The sequence below is a fragment of the Pinus tabuliformis genome, chromosome J (genome assembly GCF_031772625.1).
Source record: "Pinus tabuliformis cultivar Carrire ecotype Pingquan chromosome J, CPIR1, whole genome shotgun sequence".
NCBI classification, from domain to species: domain Eukaryota; kingdom Viridiplantae; phylum Streptophyta; class Pinopsida; order Pinales; family Pinaceae; genus Pinus; species Pinus tabuliformis.
The window spans coordinates 428,526,477-428,547,234 of NC_142295.1; positions in this window are offsets into that span (position 1 = coordinate 428,526,477).

The window sequence follows — 20,758 nt, forward strand, 5'->3', positions numbered from 1 at the left end:
CACCGCCAAGTTTGTTGTAGTGCACCATTCTACCAACTAGGTAAGGCAAGTCATACCATGTCTACGCAGGGTCCTTCCTTGCCCTCATGGACACATGGTGAAAATCTTCCTTAAAATCCGCGTAGCCATATAGGTTGAAAAACACTACAGGAGACAACCGCGGTTTATGATTGATGGCCATGTAGATGTTCATCTCCATCAAGATCTAGAAGACCTTGTTATCATTGATGCACTATGAATCCTTGGTCACCCATAGTGAAGTGTACTTCGTTGCTTCTGGTAGGTTTGGCATGACCGAAGGGAATTGACTGTCCTCTGGAAGCTCCCATGCTACCAGCATAATGGACAGCAAGGGACACGCATAGGGGAACGTCTTGCTAAGCTCCTATGTCTCACAACAGTTCACTAGGAACTCTCCACGGAGATAGTCCATCCAATTGAACTAGACTCCTTCGGCGCACTGGGCTACTAGTGCGATGACAGGTGTCGGCACCTCATCGATGCGACACTTCCTCATCACCTTCCCTGCCAAAATCTATGTAGCCACCTTTACAGTAGGGTCACTGATGCTTGATATGGCATATCTGTGCGGCTTCTTCACCAGCATAAACTTCTCCTTCATGGCCTCCGCAAGGGCCTGCTCACCACCTTTTCCGCAAAACATCATGGCTAGATTTTCTCCTGTGTAGGGCAACCACGTGATCCTATGGATCAATTTGTCAGTGATGGGTATTGGCTCCTCCAGCCACAGACACCCATCATGCACCAAGCATAGCAGTTGCTTGATGACCAAGACTATAATTGGGGTGTGGTTATAGTGCAGCACCCATAGCAGGTTGAGCAGACCTGCCTTGTCTACTCCTCTGAGCCACCTCCGTGGCTCCAATTCAGTCATCTCTGTGGTTGTATCAATAATGCGGTGCAATAATTGCTCGGTTGCCAAGTGTGGGAACTTCTCATGGTCATCCAAGTCCCAGTCTTCGAGTTTTAATAGAGGAACCCGCCCCAAGCATGGTCCTTCAAAGACAATCTCATCTAGCAGTAGAGTGGTTTGCAAGGGGACCTTTCTCTCATCGATATCTTTTAGTACCTTGGTCTTGCCTTTTGCACGGAGGGACGTACTCAGGAAACAAAGTGATAGGGTCAACACCCTGGACTTCAACTTCCTCCACGTCTATTCCCATGTCCTCATCATCCATTGGTATGTCTTCAATTTCTTCTTCCTTCGGGTCCATATTGATGGCTTTTCCCTTTTCTTGTGTGGTGGGCTTGTCCTTCAATGGGTTTCTTCTCAGCAATGTGCGCACCAATATTGGAGGCTCCTTGCCCTTTTTATTCTTCGCACTCTCCTTGGTTGGGGTGGGCTTTGGTCTCGTCATCCTTGGTGATTTGGGGACTTCCACTAATACTTCGGTAACCTCTAGAGCAACTTCTTCTACCTCCATAACCACTTCCAGCATATTCTCCTCAGTTGTCACTGCTTCGATGTCCATAGCTATTGCAGATGTTGACATAACGCTACTCAACAATGCTCATGCCGTTTCTAGTAAGTTCTCAAATGTTAAACTCGCTATCAGAGCCTCAAAGAATTCTCGGTTCATAGGCACCTGAGAGCTCAACAACTCAATTATCAAAATGCCAAGTGTTTTTCCTTGGGCAACCACCTGTAATTTATAGGGCATTTTGAATTAAAATCTGACCGTTTCCCCCACATTTGGTTCATTAATGTCAGATTGGCAGCGTATTTTCACGAATCTAACCCATAAATTTCTCCTTAAATGTCATCCACCCACTCCATTTGGCCACATTTCCACCATCAAATCATGAACAATGACTTTAATGATCACTTTCCGGTCAACCTGCGCGATTTCATCCTAGGTAGCATAACTCCCTTCGCACTGTCGCGAATCCTGTGACACTTCCTTGCTTCGCACAATCCTCCATCGCACAGCTCCCCAACTTGAGAAGTGTAGTTTATAGTCCTGCACCTCCTTTCAGCTTCCTGTAGTGCTAACACTGTGCTACCTTCATATAGTCACATGGTCAAACCACCAGTGTATGGCTTCAATTGATTGCCATTCACCTTTCCTGGGAAGGGATCTCCATTCAATTTGACCAATTGAACTGCTCCTTTGTCGGTAATCTCCTTAATGACATAGGGCCCTAACCAGTGCATTTTGAATTTCCCTGGAAATTTAACAAGCTTTTTGTCATATAAAAAAACTAGGTCATTTACCTTAAAGGTGCGCAGCTTAATGTGTCAATCATTCCATGCTTTTTCGCGCTGCTTTTGGACTTGTTGGTGAAATCTAGCTAGAAATCTCTCTTCCTCAAGCTCAACCAGCTACATGAGCCTCTCTTCCAAGGCTCTGTGATCCGTCATACCCATGAGTACCATTATGCACAGACTAGGCATAATGTATTCCACGGGCATCCCCGCTTCAACACCATATACAAGCCTAAAGGGTGTTTGTCTAGTCAAATTCTTGCATGTCGTCTCATAGGCCTATAGTATTGCAGGTATGCGCAGGTCCCAATCACTTTTTTGAGCGTTGCAAACCTTGGTCAATGCATTCTTCAACACTTTATTGAATGCTTCCACTGTCCCATTAGATTACGGGTGATAAGGAATGCTCTTCTGGTGATATACCTGAAATTCCTCCGTCAGCGCACTGATCGTCTCATTTAGAAAGTGCATACTGTGATCACTCGTCAAAATATTTGGGCACCCAAATCGCGTCAGTACATACTCAAAGAGGAACTTTGCAGTAGTCGTGCCTGTGCAATCCTTCAGAGGTTGTGCCTTCGCCCATCGAGTCAAATAATCCATCATGGTGATAATGTACCTCGCTCCTGTCTTCTTCCCTTGGGGCTGAATGGGTACCACAAAATCTATCACCCATTTCTCAAAGGTTTTTAATGCCATTTGTGGATTCAGAGGTAGCTCATCCCTTCACAATTGCCTGCCAGTCATTTGACACACATCACACACTTTGCAGTAAGCTTTTGAATCCTGATGGAGGGTTAGCCACCACAACCTTGCGCGTAGAATATTTTTCACGGTCGCTATCCCTACATAATTTCCTCCTTAGTGCCCCCATGAGCATCCGCGAGGATACTGCTCCTTTCAAACTTTGGTACATATCATCGCAATATCTCATCAGACCCCATTTTGTACAGATTCTCGATAATGACAGAAAAGTCTGCCATGTGCACCACTAACTCGTTCTTCTACTAGACGGTGTAACCTTTCAGGGCAATTCCTGTCGTTAGAAAGTGTATGATATCTTCAAAATGACCATCCACGATGCACACTACAAATAGCTGTGTGTCAGGCAATCCCTCCTCTAAATTAGTGGGTTCTTCCCCTGTTTCGATGCATGACATATGGTGTGGTCCTGCGTTCAGTCATCCAGGTTTCACAATAACTTCAAAATCATACTCCTGGAACATAACAACCACCTGTAAATTATCCCCCCCAACACAGGCTTATTAACCAGGTATTTCAGCACGGAATGATTTGTATACATATTAAAATGGCCCCCCAACAAATAGTTTCTAAACTTCTGGAGCACATATACCATGGCTAACCCATTGCACTCAGTAGTGGAATAGTCCTTCTCCACCTTGGATAACCTTCTACTTGTGAATTCTATAAGATGGGCCAAGTCTCCTTTGCCAGCCAGTGTCAGTACTGCTCCCAGTGCTATACATGATGCGTCAACTTGTACATGAAACTCCTTCTTCCAATCCAGGAAGACTAGAATCGACGTGGTGACCATCTTTTCTTTCAATACATCCAAGCTTTTCTTACAGTCATCATTCCCGGAGAATGTGACATCCATTTTCAACAACTTCTCCATAGGCGTGGTGATCTGGGCATAGCCTTTGATAAACTTTTTGTAATATCCAGTATGTCCTAGGGTATCACGTAGCTGTTTCACACTCCTTAGCACTTCCAAGTTAAGTATCACCACGATCTTTGTGGACTCTACCATCAGCCCCTGTCTACAAACCACATGACCCAACAGGGTCCCAAAAGGAACACAAAACAAACATTTCTTTAGATTGAGCATGATCTGGTATCTTCGACAGGTATCTAGCATTAGGCACAAACTTACCACATGGTGTTTCACTAGCCCAAACATAGTCCAATCATCAAAGTACACTTCCAAGAACTTATGAATAAATTCCTTGAACGCCGCAATGACTACGCGTGAGAAAACCACAAGCGCATTCTTCAATGCGAAAGGCATTACAATGTACTAAAAACAACCCCACTCAGTCACGAAGGTTGTCTTGCTTCTATCATTCGGCGTGATTTTGATATGACGGTACCCAAAGAACCCATCAGCGAAGGAATATGCTTCCTGGCCACCTACATTGTCCAACACTTCATCAGTGAACGGAGTTAGGAAAGGATCATGTACACAAGCATCATTCAATTTCTTGAGATCCACGCATATCCTTATTTCATCCTTTTGCTTCTTTTCCTATACAACCATTGGGCTTACCCAATCAGATTCTTCTACGGGCTCAATGATGCCTGCTGTGAGCATCTTGTCTAGCTCTAAGTGGACCTTCTCCTTATACTTCAGATTGAGATGGTAAGGTCTTTGCTTAACCAGTTTCGTGTCAGGCTTCAATGTGATATTCATAACACCCAGGTCTCCTATTATCCCTTTTAGATCCATAAACTTGGTAGGGAACAAATCCTAGTATTCGCGGAGAAATTCAATGACCTTATCCACCATTGTGTCATCTCAGTAATCTAATATTCACGAATTTGGGCTCAGCCTCTGTAGCAATATTTACCTATTTCATTTTTAGTGGCGTGGTTATATCAGGATTCTCAATCTGTGGTCCTTCAACCTCGTGGTGACCTTCTATTTCAGGGATGTTAATCTTTCATGGATCGTCATTTTCTTCTTCAGAAGTTACGTTATAGCATTCTAGTTTGTGACTCATCTGAGTAGTCCAATTGGGTTGAATCAGGTCCAAAGGATCCTGTGGTATCCTAAAGTTTACTACTTTCACTTCTTGTAGTGCCTCGTCAATACAGTCAAGCCCATATTCAAAGTTGAATGTCATTATGAATCCTTTGTGTAGAATATCCCATTCACCTGTACCATGGCAAAGCTCTATTTGTAAGTACCAATTCATCAGGATGACATCCAAGGAGTGACAGAACAAGTGCACCCATTCAGGTTTGGGCTTCGCTTCATAAGCCTTAGCCCATTGGGCTAAGTGTGGGCATGGATTGTCCTTCCCGTCATACTTGTCTGTTATTCATACCTTCGGCTTCCCAAAGCGTGTTCTCATCATCCTCCTACATTCGTGCCAATCATCAAAGCTACCCTTATGCATACCCCACCATCTTGCGAGCGTAGCGTGTAGTGCCTAGTCCAAATCCTCAAAGCATTGCTTTTCTGGTACCTCCCTCTCAAATGCATCCAAAAACACATCTACATAATTCAGGCCATCATAAGTGGGCAGATTTCTTACCTTTGATGACACACAACATAGTGACTGGGTCATCATGTTATAGCTTAGCATGGTTAATTCATGTAACCGATTCTACCAGCACTCTAATTCTTCATCAGAGTCTGAGGTGCAGGAACTCTCATGATCCCATATAATTCTTCCATCCACTGTTGGATTCACCAAATCTTGGTCTCGCACATTTATCTTATATATACAGTCCAAATCGTCATTGCTCTCATAATCAGGGACTGGTTCAGTATAGCGCGATCCTTCAGCAGGATCTAGGGGTACTATTACGCGGAGCGATTTCTTCTCAAATATCATCTTTTCCTTCTTTAGGTTGATTATCCTGTTCATATCAGTAGCCTTACCAGTGCCAAGGAGTGCAGGGTATGGGTTGCTATCATCCACAATTTCTATTACTTCAAAGTTAGCCAACGTGCTTGCGCCTTCAATATCTATAGTCACCCCTCAAAATCACCCCATGGGGATGATCTTTTACTGATTTTCCATTCTTAACTAAATTGGAGACCACTGCAGTGCGGGTCTTCCCATCCGTTCCCAAATCTACTTTGGTAGGACGTTCGCATCTAACTCCAGATCCAAAATAACCTAATCCATTTCATATTCTCCTATTTGTGTGGTCAACCTCATCTCTCATCCTGTCCTTGTTTTATGCTTACCAATCTTTCATACCACGCGAGGTTCACCTGGGGTGTTTCTGACGCATCTATTTATAAGCTCCTTTAATCCCTTGACGACCTTGCTATCATGCAGCAACTTCATGTAGGTCTCTAGAAAGGTCGTAAGCATAGAAGGGTCCATTTCCTGATCTGACTTCCCCTTGCTCCCCTAGGTGAAAGCCTCAGTGAAGCTCTTCTTTACTTCCATGAATGTTTCGCATGCACACTCCAAATCAAATTCAACCTCCTTCGCCGGATCTTTGCGAACCCATGAGTTGTCTTCGAGTTGTCTCCCCTTATCATCCCCTATTGCATTTCCACTTCAAGCACTATATTCACGTTCAGATCCTCTTCATGAGGCTCAGACCTCATCATCTACAGGTTCCGAGTCGGCTAAGGTGGCAGTGCCCCTTTATCACGTATTGTCACTATTAGCGTAGGATAGTCCTGTGTTTCATGATCAAATAGAGTGCAATATTTGCACGATGAACATGTTGGGTTAGTGCAATTGCGGGTCTAGTGTCCTGGTCCTCCACAATTTTAGCAGATTAGCTATCGCCAACCCCTACCAGGTCCTCCTCCGCCTCGACCTCATCCATGCCCCTGATGTTCGTGCCATCCCCGTGCTCTGGTCAGGGGGCCGCATTTCTGCCTAAACCCTATAAGCGTGTAACAACCTTGGTGAAAATTCCATGTAATAAATGTTAAAAACAATAACCATGGATGACTAGGACATATATTCCAAGCTGAATGTTGAGCAAGACATCCTAGGGGGTGTTCATTTAGTTGTTTATGGCTAAGGAAATTGGCAAAGGAAATGACTAAGGCATTAAAGAGGCAAAAAGGTATTTTGGCACATTTATTTATGAAAATAATCGAAATTAGGAGAAAAGGAAGGTGAAAGGTCACATTTTTCATGTGAGGAGGAAATTGAAGGAAAATAATGGAAAATGAAGAAAATAGAGGCCTCATTAATAAAAAGGCTTATGAGGATCAATGGGCAAGACTTGGTCAGTTCAGTTTTGGAGCTCTCTCATTATTCTCTCTCTCTCTCATACTCTTGGTTACTTAGAGTTTTCTTGGAGCACTCTTGGAGGGTGTGGCATACTTGGATTCTTGGAGCAAGAAGGCAAAGGAAGAGAAGGAAAGCAAAAGAAGGCACCGACATCAATAACTACATCAGATTTTCTTGCAGGTATCGAGTTGCATGTATCATTTATTCACTAGTTTTGACATGCATGGCACATGCATGCGGTTTCTTGGTTGTGATCTATCAATGGCATGGAGGATTTCTTGGATTGACAATGGATTTCCTAGCCTTTCCATTTCCTGGATAGCCATGGTGATTGTGGGTTTACTTTCATTTCTTTGTTTTGGTTGGTTCTCATTTTTCCATAGCTTGGGTTGAGTTACTAGTCCTGGAATCCCTGGTTGAAAAAATTCTTTGGAAGCCCTGTAACAACTTCGGTTGAGTTACTATTCCTAGAAGCCCTGGTTGGAAAAACGCTCTGGAAGCCCTTGGTGGGTTGAGTTACTAGTCCTGGAAGCCTTGATTGGAAAATCACTCTGGAAGCCCTGTATAAGTTGTGGGTTGAGTTACTAGTTCTGGAAGCCTTGGTTGGACAAATTCTTTGGAAGCCCTAGAAGGCTTCGATGGAGACCAATCTGATGATGGTTTTTGGTGATGTCCTACTATGAGGTGGAATCATTGTTTGATGGGTTGAGGTGGGTGGCCTTTGGAAGCCCTAGATGAGTTTTGATTGATGTGTTCTCTAATATCCCACATTAATTCTTGGAATATGGCATGGGGGTGATTGGCTAAAGAGAGACTTGGCTCAACCAATCTATGGTCGGGTGGAACGTGGTAGTCCCATCACCAGTTGGTTTATTGCATTTATTAATGAAAAAAATTCATTCCCTTGATTTTCATGTACAAATGTACTGATGTATATATGGATTTTGATGGCTGATATGTTTATTGTATTTATATTCCTATTATGTTGTTTATATGCACATTTAGCTCGTAGGTTGTTATAGAGTGGTATCAGAGCATGGTTCAAACACTTGGACTGGATCGGATCTATCATAGGTAAAATGAAGAACAAAGGTTAAATTTTAGACCTTTCTATCATATATGTTATAAATTTTCTTTTGTGGAATATCAAAAGTCAAGAATTTGTCCATACTGAAGGTAAATCCCACTGATAATGTGGTAAAAATTTGAGATATTGGTTCACATTACTTTAGGAATTATGATCTAAGAAACATGACCTTCCTGAATGCACCTTTAAACAGGTCATGTTTGAATTTTTGCAATAATGTTTCTTCTGTAGGCTTTCAGAAGTTGAAAAATCGTCCACATTGAGGGGAAATATCAATTATTATGTGCTAGAAATTTCAGATATTGGGTCGCAATATTTTAGGAGATATGAGCAGAGGAATTTGAGCCTTCTGAATGCTCCTAAAATCCGGTCTCAAACAAGTCACACTGACATTTTTGTTATAATATTTATTCTGGGCACTCTCAGGAGCTGTAATTTTTTCCACAATGAGAGGAAATGCCACTTATATTGTGATAAAAATTTCAGACATTTATTCGCTATATTTTAGGTGATATGACCAATGTAAATCGAGCTTTTTGGATACTCCTAGAATTGTGCACCAAATAGGATTGTGTTGGTATTTTGTTATAAATTTTGATCTATGAAATCTTAGAAGCTGAAACTTGAACCATAGTTAGGAATAATTCCACTAATAATATGGTTCATTTTCCACAACTTGTACTACACTTTAGGATATATTCATTGAACTGTTCGCTATATTAGTTTGCATGCAAAGTGTCTGATGAAATTCTTAAATGGTTCAATGATTAATTGCATACAAACTGTTTGATAAAATGCCCCAATGAGTACAATGTTTGTGGTTGGGGATAGCATTGATGTGTAATAGTATTGTTGTAGTTATATGTGCTTACTTTTATGAAAATACTTTTCTATATTAGTTTGCATGTAAAGTGATTGAAAAAATGCTTACATGCAAATGTAATAGTATAGTAGTTGTTTGAAGAAAATGTAAAACTATGGAAATTGTTTGAAGAAAATGTTATTTTTTATCATGGGATAGTATTGTAGTATGATAATATGGATGTAGTTGATCTATTCCTATTTACATGCAAAGAATTTTAAGAGTTGCATGTAGGGAATTTGAAAGGTTGCATGCAAGGAATATGAAAAGTTGCATGTAAGGAAATGGAAAAGTAGCATGTTTTTAGTTATTATGTTACAAGTGGAATAAGTGAATTTTTTTGGCTTAGTCTCATACAAATGTATAAGAAATAAAAATCAATTTCTTTTCAAGTATGGTTAAATTTGATAGAGATTTGGAGATCCCAATTCCATAATTGGACATTGGATATCAGACAATTATAGTAGCTTCCTCATTCTACCTTAGTGTGGACCATGGATAGTAAGGGGGGTATGCTTATAGGTTGTTAGTATTGGTGAATATTAATTTCTAATTAATAGACATGATGTCTTGATTTTTGGAACATGTGATTGACTATGTATGAATTATATGTCGCTTACATGTTGATTTCATGATACCTACTTACATCTGTGTATGTTAGGTTAGATTTTTGAATATTTTGATTACATGTATCAGTCTTGTAGGTTGATTACAAGAAATGATTGCTTATGTTCAACTACATGTGTTTATGCTTAGGTGTAGTTGAATTGGCATTGCTTGTGCATACTGTTGGTTGCATGTGGCAATGTGTACAATAAAGTAATGGTTGTTTTCATGCATGAGGTCATGGTTTGTGTAGTTGATATGGTCATGCATGGATGATTGGACTCTAGCTAGAATGATGAGTATATGGTTTGGTACTCATTTTTTATGTGTGTATATGTAGCTGTTATGTGTGTATGGTCTTGGTTATGATTATGCATGAATAGTAGGTCAAATATGCCTTGTGAAGTCATTGTATGCAATTTAGGTAATCATAGTGCTATTGGATGTTACGATGCTAATATGTGGGCTGAGATAGAGAAGGAGATGTAGATCATCATAATGAGGTTGCAGCATTAGACTTTGGGATCAGAGAAAATCGTCATACATGTAGTGTATGGTTTGCATGGAGGTATGTAAGTTAAGGATTATTATATGCATTAAGGTTATATATATTAGGTTTATGAACATGTGTTTGATGTTATGGTTACATTCATGATAGATGTTAGATGATTGGTGTGGTTATATGCACATGTGTCAGATAGTCAAGAATGATAGTACCCTATAGTTGTATGCATTTCTATTGTTGCTTTATATTAGATAACATGATGATTATGCTATATGTTTTTGATGAGTATGTTTTAGGTTAACTTGTTGATTCTTGTATGACAGTTACCTTGATGATTTAGTTTTATGTTGTTGATGAGGGTGATATAGAGGTTATTGTTGTTATATTCAATTAACTTGATGATTAGAGTTATTTCATTGAGATATTGATGTTATATGTATTGTGTTAACCTGGATTGACCTATGAAGATGGTTATGCTTGCGATATTCAGGTATGAACCAACATATTTGTGAGATGGTGTCATACTAATCTAGATTGACTTTGCGTATGTATATGAGTTTACGATGTGAACATCTTAGTTAGATATTGTTATGGATATTATGATCTTATGAGTGCTTGAGCTGATGTGCTGTAAATTTATATTGTGCTAACTAGATTGATTGTGCAGACAAGATCACCTCCCCTGAGATACATTAAGGTATTAGCTTCTTATGTCATATATTTGGTGCTTGGCTGTTGATTATGTCATCTAGTTGATTTATTTAACATGGTATCAATGTTTAATGAATTGCTTAATATGAGTATGTGTTCAAATGATTTTTTTAAGATGATTGTACTAACACATATGTGTTGAGACAGTTGATATGTACTTGAATATAGTAGGTGATAGTTGTAGTGTTATGATTTATGACTATGAGTTGACTATGGATTATGCCATGATTTTTAGTCTTGGTAATAGTTGATTTCAAATTGATAGATATGATTGTCTTGATATTTGGAACATATGGTTGACATGTGTGGGAAGTTGTAGGGAACATGCTCGGTATCAATGTGACAAGGTAATAATTGATGTGTTTATATAACTAACAATTGCATGATGTGACAATACATGGTAAGACTCACTTGCAACAAGGTAAATAGGTAAAAGAAAGGAATTTGCCAAGAATTCATTTGGCTATGTTTGGAAACCCTATTTTTGAATGAATGAGTGCTTTGCACACAAAAAGTATTCTTAACCCTAATTTTGTCTGACATTATGTGGATATGTGCTATATTCATGAACATGCACTTGGAAGGTATATTAGCTAGTCTTTAGCTACAGGGGGATCTATTAAAGGATTGGAATCCCTTGAGATATGGCATGGATGTGTTCAATTACAAGCAGTGTGTTTGGCACAATTAGATGAGGTAACTAGTTTATTATTATGCTTAATTATACATTGATAGTTATGTGTTTATGACAACATGATGTAGGGAGTTGCATGGAAAGAGAGGTTGCCATGAAATCTTGAAGATGGCTCACGTTGTGCTTTCCTTGGGAACCATGGGGATTGAGTCATGGTGCCAGTCTTGAGCTTTTCATCTTTTGAGATTGATTTGTGGTTTTTTTAATGTCTGGTGCAAGGCCTTCCCACTTCATTTTAGTGTCATATCATTATGGTCTTTCGTGGTCTTCTTCTTTGTTTTTTCTTGTCTTATCTTTTATTGTTTTGATTCTTGGGAATTGGTTGGGAAATATGAAAGTTGATGGAGCTCGGGGAGAGATTTGTGGTACCCAAAAGATAATGTAAGATTAACATGAAGCTTGTTGCATGAGTAAGCGCAGTGGAAGGCAAGGCTATGACAGTCGGTTGGACTGGCTAGGTCCATTGTGGTAAATGGATGGTAGCAGTAGAGTCATGAGAAAGGTAACATGAAAAGGTAAAGTAAATGGATTTGAGGTGTCATATGATTTGGCTATGTTGGGAACTGTTGCTCTCAATGACTATGCATAAATAAGGAAGTTTTCTTAACCTAGAACTTACGTTATCTGGTAATTATTTTATGATTAAGATTATGTTGAAGTTTATATATGTACACATGTATGAATGTATGTTGTTTTCTGACAGGATCATGACTTTTTTATGCTAATGTATATATATGTATGTATGTATCCATGTATCTATGTTACTATCTAACAGGGTTGTCAAGGATCATTCTTGTGAAGGAATAATTGCTTACACAATTGAACGACATGAAGAGGTTCCTAGTTCATGAGGAATCAAGTGGGGAGAGTAGTCATGACAAATATACAAGGTCAGTATCATGTGGATATGATTTGATATTGTATACTTGTACTATGCCTATGTCTATGTTATAACAGGTAATGTTGAAGGATACATCAACAAAGTGAAAGTAGTGTGGTCTGCGGCATGCTAGGATAAGCATGGATGAGATATCGGAAGCAAGATTTCTTGGTAAGGACAGTGTGGTTTTGGATGTGTGGTACTATTGTTGAGCATACGTTGTATATGTTGTACATGTTGCATCTATGATGTGTGAACTTGTGGTGTTGTGTATACATAGCATGTGTACATGTTATTTATGCAATGTTATGTACATGATGGTACAAATAGGGTTGTGCTAATACTGAATATGGGGTGTTGTATACATATTGTATTGTCTTCATTACGTATACGTGGTGTGTGTGCATATGGTGCTATGTACATGTTGGATATGTGGTATTGTGTACATATTTTACTGTGTGCATGATGAATATGCAGTGTTTTGTGCATATGGTGCTATGCACATGTTGGATATGTAGTGCTGTGTGCAGATGATGCTATGTATGTGTTGGATATGCAGTGCTATGTACAAGTGGTGTTGCATGCCTGTGGTACATTGGTACTATGTACTTATGGTATGGTGTGCATGATTGTACAAGTGGTGCCATGTGTGTGTGGTGTTATTTACACATTGTACAAGTGGTGTTGTGTGCATGTGGTGCTATGTACATGTTGTGTATATGGTGCTGTGTACATGTGGTGTCGTGTACATGTCGTGCGTGTGGTACTATGTTCATGTGGTATTGTGTACGCATTGTATAGTGGTGTAGTGTACATGTGGCATTATGTACACATTGAGCATGCGGTGCCATGTACATGTGATGTTGTGCACACATTGTGTAGGTGGTGTAGTGTACTCATGGTAATGTGTACATGTTGTACATATGGTACTGGTGTACGTGTGGTATTGTGTGCATGTTGTCGATGTTGTGTTATGGGAATGCAATATTATGTATATGCATCATGTAGTCATGGTATTGCGGTGTGTGTACTCATTGTGTAGTACTTTGTGTAGGTACATGCATTTGGTGGTATTTCACATCGGGTATAGACGGATGCATTGTATTGTATACACTGGGTGTAGGTGTATGTGTTGTATGTTAGGTGTAGATGCATGTATTGCATGGTGTGGTATGCCATGTGGTTGTATGTGTGTGATGCACACTATGTGTCTATGCACATGGTTGAGGAGAAGGCTCTGGGTGTTTGTCAAGTGTAGCAACTAATCCAGAGTGCATATCAGATAAAGACAAAGGAATAAGTGAGGATCGATGAAGGATAAGTATCGGTATTGTATTTCGGTTTTAGTATGCATGTGATTTATGTTTTTGGCCCATGATGATTACATGTGATCTATGATTTTGATTTATGATGGTTACATGTCATTTATGATTTTGATGGTTATGTTGGAGCTAACCTGATGTGATATCTTTATACATGTTGATTTGGTCAAATATGCGAGTTTTACTTGTTGTGACAAGAAGCGAACATGATAGCAAATGTACCGTATTGACGACCTACCAATGAGGTATGATGTGAATTTATTTTAAAACTGATGGAAGCTATGTGCGTGGTACAGGAATCATGAACATGCCCGATTGAGTAGTTGAAATCAACTACAGGAATTAGCAGCTTGATATGGTGGTTTGGTGGTTGCTTATGGTGGTTTGGTAGTTGCTTTATGATGGTTTAGTATTTTATTATGTTGGTTTAGTATATGCTTTATGGTGATTGATATATGCTTTATGATGGTTGATATATGCTTTATGATGATTTGATATGTGCTTTATGTTGGTTGATACATGCTATATGATGTTTTGATATATGCCTTATGATGTTTTGATATATGCTATATGATGATTAGTGTATGATTGATATATGTTTGGTATATGATGATCCAGGGCTGGGTATGATGAAGGACCCTTCTATGACCTTTTATTTTCATGATGTGTTAAATTGCATTTTTAAAAGAACATAAATGAATACATATGCATGTTGTAAAGAAGAGGAACATGACAATCATCATCAACATAAAACTCAAGACATCGATAATGGAGTTTGTCCAAGAGGGACTACGTCTCTGGGCCCCGATGTCAAGATGGTGTAGGATGCCACATTAAGTGTTATCAATAGTGATGATGTACATAAGAGGTGATGTCGCTATCATACAAGAAAAATGGCCTCATGTAGGAGTGGCTTAAAGAGATGTTCAGCTATTGGAACTCTGAGTAAAAAAGGACTCCTATTAGTATGACACAAACTCATGCATGATGATGATGATGAGCATCCTGCCAACATGGCATAAAAGGGATCTCAATGCAAATATACGTGGCGACAACATGAGTATCCCATTAACATAACGACAAAGGGATCTCAAACAAAATATGATGAATCATGACAACAAGTACATCCCATATATGATTTCGCATCCCATCAAGCAGGAATCATGAAAAAAAGTAAGAAACAAGATCCCTCATCAAACATAAAACATGGATCTGTGCAGCACAATGCATAGCAAAAGAAGTACATGAACACACTACATATACCTCACATCCAGGCCATCTGAAGAAGAGGATGTCAAACTACTGAAGTTGGTCGTACCATCAACCTCGCTACGTCAAATCTCATGGAATGACTACTCACACGCTGAATGCTGACACCTGCACTCCACTTAGAAAAGTGGTTGAAAAATGAAATAAGCAAATGGAAAATCTGAATTCACCATCAGATTTGTGGCGTCGAATAGTGAAAAATCGATTGTCAAATTTCTAAATTCTAAGAAAATGAAAATCTGGGGCTCAAGGAATCTTTTAGATTCCCCTCAGATTCCTTAAAGATTCCCTCCTCCAAGTCCTCTGCAAATTGGTTGCTCAGATTAGGAAACTGGTTGCGTCATCAAGTTTGTGTTGCTGAGAGGTGTAAGATCGACATAAAGTTTGTCCAATGTGGACACTGCAAAAATTTCACCCTCCTGGAAATTTTGCTCTGTCATGGTTCCACTTGCAATAAATTAATTAAAAAAATATCACCTCAAATTCTATGCCCTCTCTTGGTTCCTCCATGCTGCTTGGGCGCACTTTGCAAAGGAGGTTTTATATAAAAAAAGCTGGCGGAATTCACAAGGACTGCATTGGCGGAGCAGTTACAGATCCATTTATTATGGACGAGGCCGAGTGGTCAAACCTCACCTCCTCCCTTTTTTACATAAAAAAAATTACTTTTAAAAAAAGGGTCGGGTTGGGCCTGCCTTGGGTGGCCCGCCCATCCCACCTACTGCCGGATCCAACGGGTTGTTTTAGTATTAATGGCGGGTTGGTTCTAGTGTGGGCGTGGTTAGGTATGTGCTGCAAGGGTCGGCCCACCATCCGTTTTGTGTTGTTACAATGGTTCCGTGGGAGGGGCTGCGGATAGTGGCCCACCCCTCCACTAATACTCATGTGGCTAAGGATTGGGGTGGTCGGGTTGGTGGTCTGCCACCCTTTTTTTTATATTTTTTTTGTTATATAAACAATATGTTCATTTGTTAAAATCCTGATTTTAGGCCGAAGGGGACATTTTAACTAGGAAATAATTTTTCCTAGAATCCGGTCGGAGTTGGCCGAATTCCGTCCTCTAGAAAAATTCCAAATTATGTCTCCATTAACCTACCCAGTTAGCAAAATTCAACCAAAACTTTGACTGCCTCTATCTTCCTCATTTGGACTCGGATTGACGAACCATTCACACCACCGCAATCATGATGACGAGATCTTTAACATCAACCTGGTTCGAGCATAATCCAAACACTTTGATTTTTTACCCTTCCTGAGTCCTCCTAGACTTCTACAGGTGTCTGGAGCCACCTATATCAATCCTCCCCACTGAGGAGCTTTTGGTCCTCCAAAAGCATGAAAAATAACCTACAACTTCTCTATACCTTGTCTACATCACAAGCATCCTGAAATGTCTCGCTTCCATCTCCTTCACCTTTGTTCTTCAGAGCCTTAAGTGATGAGCCAACACCTGCAATCTCTGCAACCTGTAGTATATTGTTTTTGCAAATTACATTCTTGACTTTTATGACCAACTAATGACCCAAGCATCCCATACTTGCCATGAGTTTATAACACATACTTGGTGGTCAAGTTTACATCAAGATGGACACAATACTCGAGCTACGAAAACAAGTTCAACATATCATTGTTGCTGCAACAAGTGATGGAAAAAACATCATCACTACAACACATGATTTACAAAGATAAGTCCAAACACTATTTTCTTTGACAAGTGATGGAAACATGACATCACTTTCACAGTTTATCATGCAACTCAAAATAAGACCAGACAGCAATATTGTTGAACAGGTGGTGGAAAACACATCATCACTTTTACATTTTAAAATGCAACAAATGATTTACAAAAGCACGACTGTGACAAGTTAACATATCTAGAAACCATTTTTCACTTATCAATGTGAATGGGTCACCTCCCTATGGTGGCTTTGCTTGTCGAACAATCATTTCATCTGGTTCATGCACCAAAACTTTGTCTTTAAGGCGTTGCTCTGGATGGAGCCTCCAACAAGTGGCTCTTTGATGACCACCTTTGTTGCAATGATTGCAATAGGTCTTCTTCCTCTAGATCTGTTTAACATATTTCTTTGTCTACTGTTGAGAGGGCCTTTCATGCCTCATCCTTTTTTGTGCTACTATTATTTTCTAACGCTTAGAAAATGTATGGTTACGTAATCCACAAAAGGTAGATGTTTTTCGATGCCATGTTTTACGTTCATCATTAATAACATGATTATAATCGAAATGACCATTTGAATATCGAAACTGGTTATACCTTTCCTTGCTCTTTCTGGTGTAAGTGTGGTGATGAGAGCTTGCCTTAGCTCTTTCCCTGCCATGGGATGATGGGGATGTGTTCCCATAATTCTCTTTCCTCGATGACTTCGATGACATCTCAGAAGAATTTGACACCTTCAAGCATTCTCCTTTTGTGTATCTCAAGCATGTAAATTGAGGTCTCTGCACAACCTCCAATGGTTGAGTCATGTCTTGGTTATTAACACCAAGTTCTTTTTCCTCCTCGTGCCTTGTCCTGGTATGGAGCCTCATGTTTGTCCCTGTAATTGGGATCTCCACATCTCCAACAAAAATCATACTATCTGAAGACAAAACTAAAAGGAAATCAACATATTTTACCTCCTCTATCAATTTGGAAAGAACAGATGAGGGCTTCTCATCATCCATTGTTGGTGGTTCACTTGCTGTGTCGGTGCATTCCCCAACTTCCTTTTTGACATACCCAAGTCCTACCTAATGGGGTAATTATTCTAATTTGATGGGATTGATAATGCCTTGGTAATTATTGTCCAAGCCTTTTCCTTCATACCCCATTTTCTTCAATAGTTTGGAGCCAATTCCTGTGGTATGATTCTCAAAAACAATGAAATCATCATCAAGAAACATACATGAAGATGGAGAATTAATTTTTACCTTGCATGGGTCACGCTACAGCTTTTCCAAGGCCTCGTCCTTTGCTTGCAGCTATCGTAGTAAACTATGTTTCTCCTCTTTCTCTTCATGTAGAAGCATCTTCAATTTCGCATTATCTGTTTGAAGACTCTACTTGCTATGCTTTAGTTCTTCCAGGGCCTCTTCCGTGGCTTGCAACTGAAGCTACAATCGCTTCTTTTCCTCTATCTCTTTTTGTATAGTTTCATACATTATTTCCACTCTTTTGGAAATTTTGAGCATGGTCTCATACATCACTTTTTCTTCCTCTATCGCTATACGTTCCATTGTTCACGCTTGCAATTCACATCCACACAAAGACCACTCTAATACCACTTGATCCAGGTCCAAGTGTGATGAAGGACCCTTCCAAGACCTTTTACTTTTGTGATGTGTTAAATTTCATTTTTAAAAGAACATAAATGAATACATCTTCATGTTATAAAGAAGAGGAACATGACAATCATCAACAACATAAAACTCAAGACATTGATAACTGAGTTCGTCCATGAGGGACTACGTCTCTCGGCCCCGATGTTAAGATGGTGTAGGCTGCTGCATTAAGTGCTGTCAATAGTGATGATGTACATAATAGGTGATGTCACTATCATACAAGGAAAATTCCCTCACACAGGAGTGGCTCCAAGAGATGTTCCGCTAGAGGAACTCTCAGTCAAAAAGGACTCCTATTAGTATGACACAAACTCATGCATGATGATGATGAGAATCCTACCAACATGGCATAAAAGGGATCTCAATGCAAACATACATGGCGACAACATGAGTATCCCATCAACATAATGACAAAGGGATCTCAAACAAAACATGACGAATCATGACAACAAGTACATCCCATAAATGATTCCGCATCACATCAAGCAGGAATAATGAAAGCAGGTAAGAAATAAGATCCCTCATCAAACATAAAACATGGATCTATGCAGCAGAATGCATAGCAAAAGAAGTACATGAACACACTGCATATACCTCACATCCAGGCCATCTGAAGAAGAGTACGTCAAACTGCTAAAGTTGGCCTTACCATCAACCTCGCTACGTCAAATCTCATGGAATGAGTTCTCGCACGCTGAATGCTGACACCTGCACTAAACTTAGAAAAGTGGCCGAAAAATGAAATGAGAAAATGGAAAATTTGAATGCACCATCAAATTTGTGGCATTGAATAGTGCAAAATCGACTGTCAAATTTCCAAATTATGAGAAAATGAAAATATGGGGCTCAAAGAATCTTTTAGATTCCCCCTAGATTCCTCAAAGATTCCCTCCTCTGGGTCGTTTGCAAATTGGTTGCTCAGATCAGGAAAATTACTGTGCCATCAGGTTCATGTCGCTGAGAGGTGTAAGGTCAACATAAATTTTGTCCAATTTGGACACTGCAAAAATTTCACCCTCTTGGAAATTTTGCTTAGTCATGGTTCCACCTGTAATAAGTTAATTAAAAAAATATTGCCTCGAATTCTGTGCCTGCTTCTGGTTCCTCCATGCTGCCTGGGCGCACTGTGCAAATGAGGTTTTATATAAAAAAGTCTGGCAGAATTCACAAGGACTCCATTGGGCGGAGTAGTTACGGATCCATTTGTTATGGAGGAGGTTGGGCGGTCAAACCCCGCCTCCTCCTTTTTCTACATAGCAAAAATTTATTTTAAAAAAAAGGTTAGGCTGGGCCTGCCTTGGGCAGCCCGCCCATCCCACCTACCCCCAGCTCCAACATGTCGTTTTGGTATTATTGACGGGTTGGTTTCAATGTGGGCGTGGTTGGGTCCATGCCCCAAGGGCCGGCCCATCACCCGTTCTGTGTTGTTACAATGGTTCTGTGGGAGGGGCCGGGGGTAGTGGCGCACCCCTCCACTAATACTCATGTGGCTATGGATTGGGGTGGTGGGGTTGGTGTCCCGACACCATTTTATTTATTTATTTTTTGTTATATAAACAATATGGTCATTTGTTAAAATCTCAATTTGAGGCCGAAGGGGACATTTTAACTAGGTGACAATTTCGCCTGGAATCTAACTGGAGTTGGCCAAATTCTGTCCATCGGAAAAAGTCCAAATTGTGTCTCCATTAACCTGCCCAGTCCGCAAAATTCAACCAAAACTTTGACTGCCTCTATCTTCCTCATCTAGACTTAGATTGACGAACCATTCACACCACCGCGATCACGATGACGAGATATTTAGCATGAAACTAGTTCGAGCATAATCCAAACACTTTGATTTTTGACCCTTCCTCAGACCTCCTGGACTTCTACAGGTGTCTGGAGCCACCTGGACCATATGATTTGGCATATGTTTTGGTATATATATTTTGATGATGTTGTTATATGTACACCCATGTATGGATGTAAATACCGTAATGAGCTATGTTATAAATATCCACTATGCGGTATGGGTGTAATGTTATTATGCTATCATGTGGTTATGTTATCACGATGGTATGATGTCATATGAGTTTTTAAGCAGTATGATCATTGTAAATACCGTAATGAGCTATGTTATAAAGCTCCACTATGTGGTATGTTGTCATGTCTTTATCATGTTATGTCTTGAGAAGATCTTTCATTGTAAATACTGCATCAAGCTAGGTTATAAAGCTCCATGAGTAGTATGTCTTATTTCAGTAGGCTGCTGAGGTATATGTGTGATTGATCATCGAGGATGGTGTTCCCCCAAGG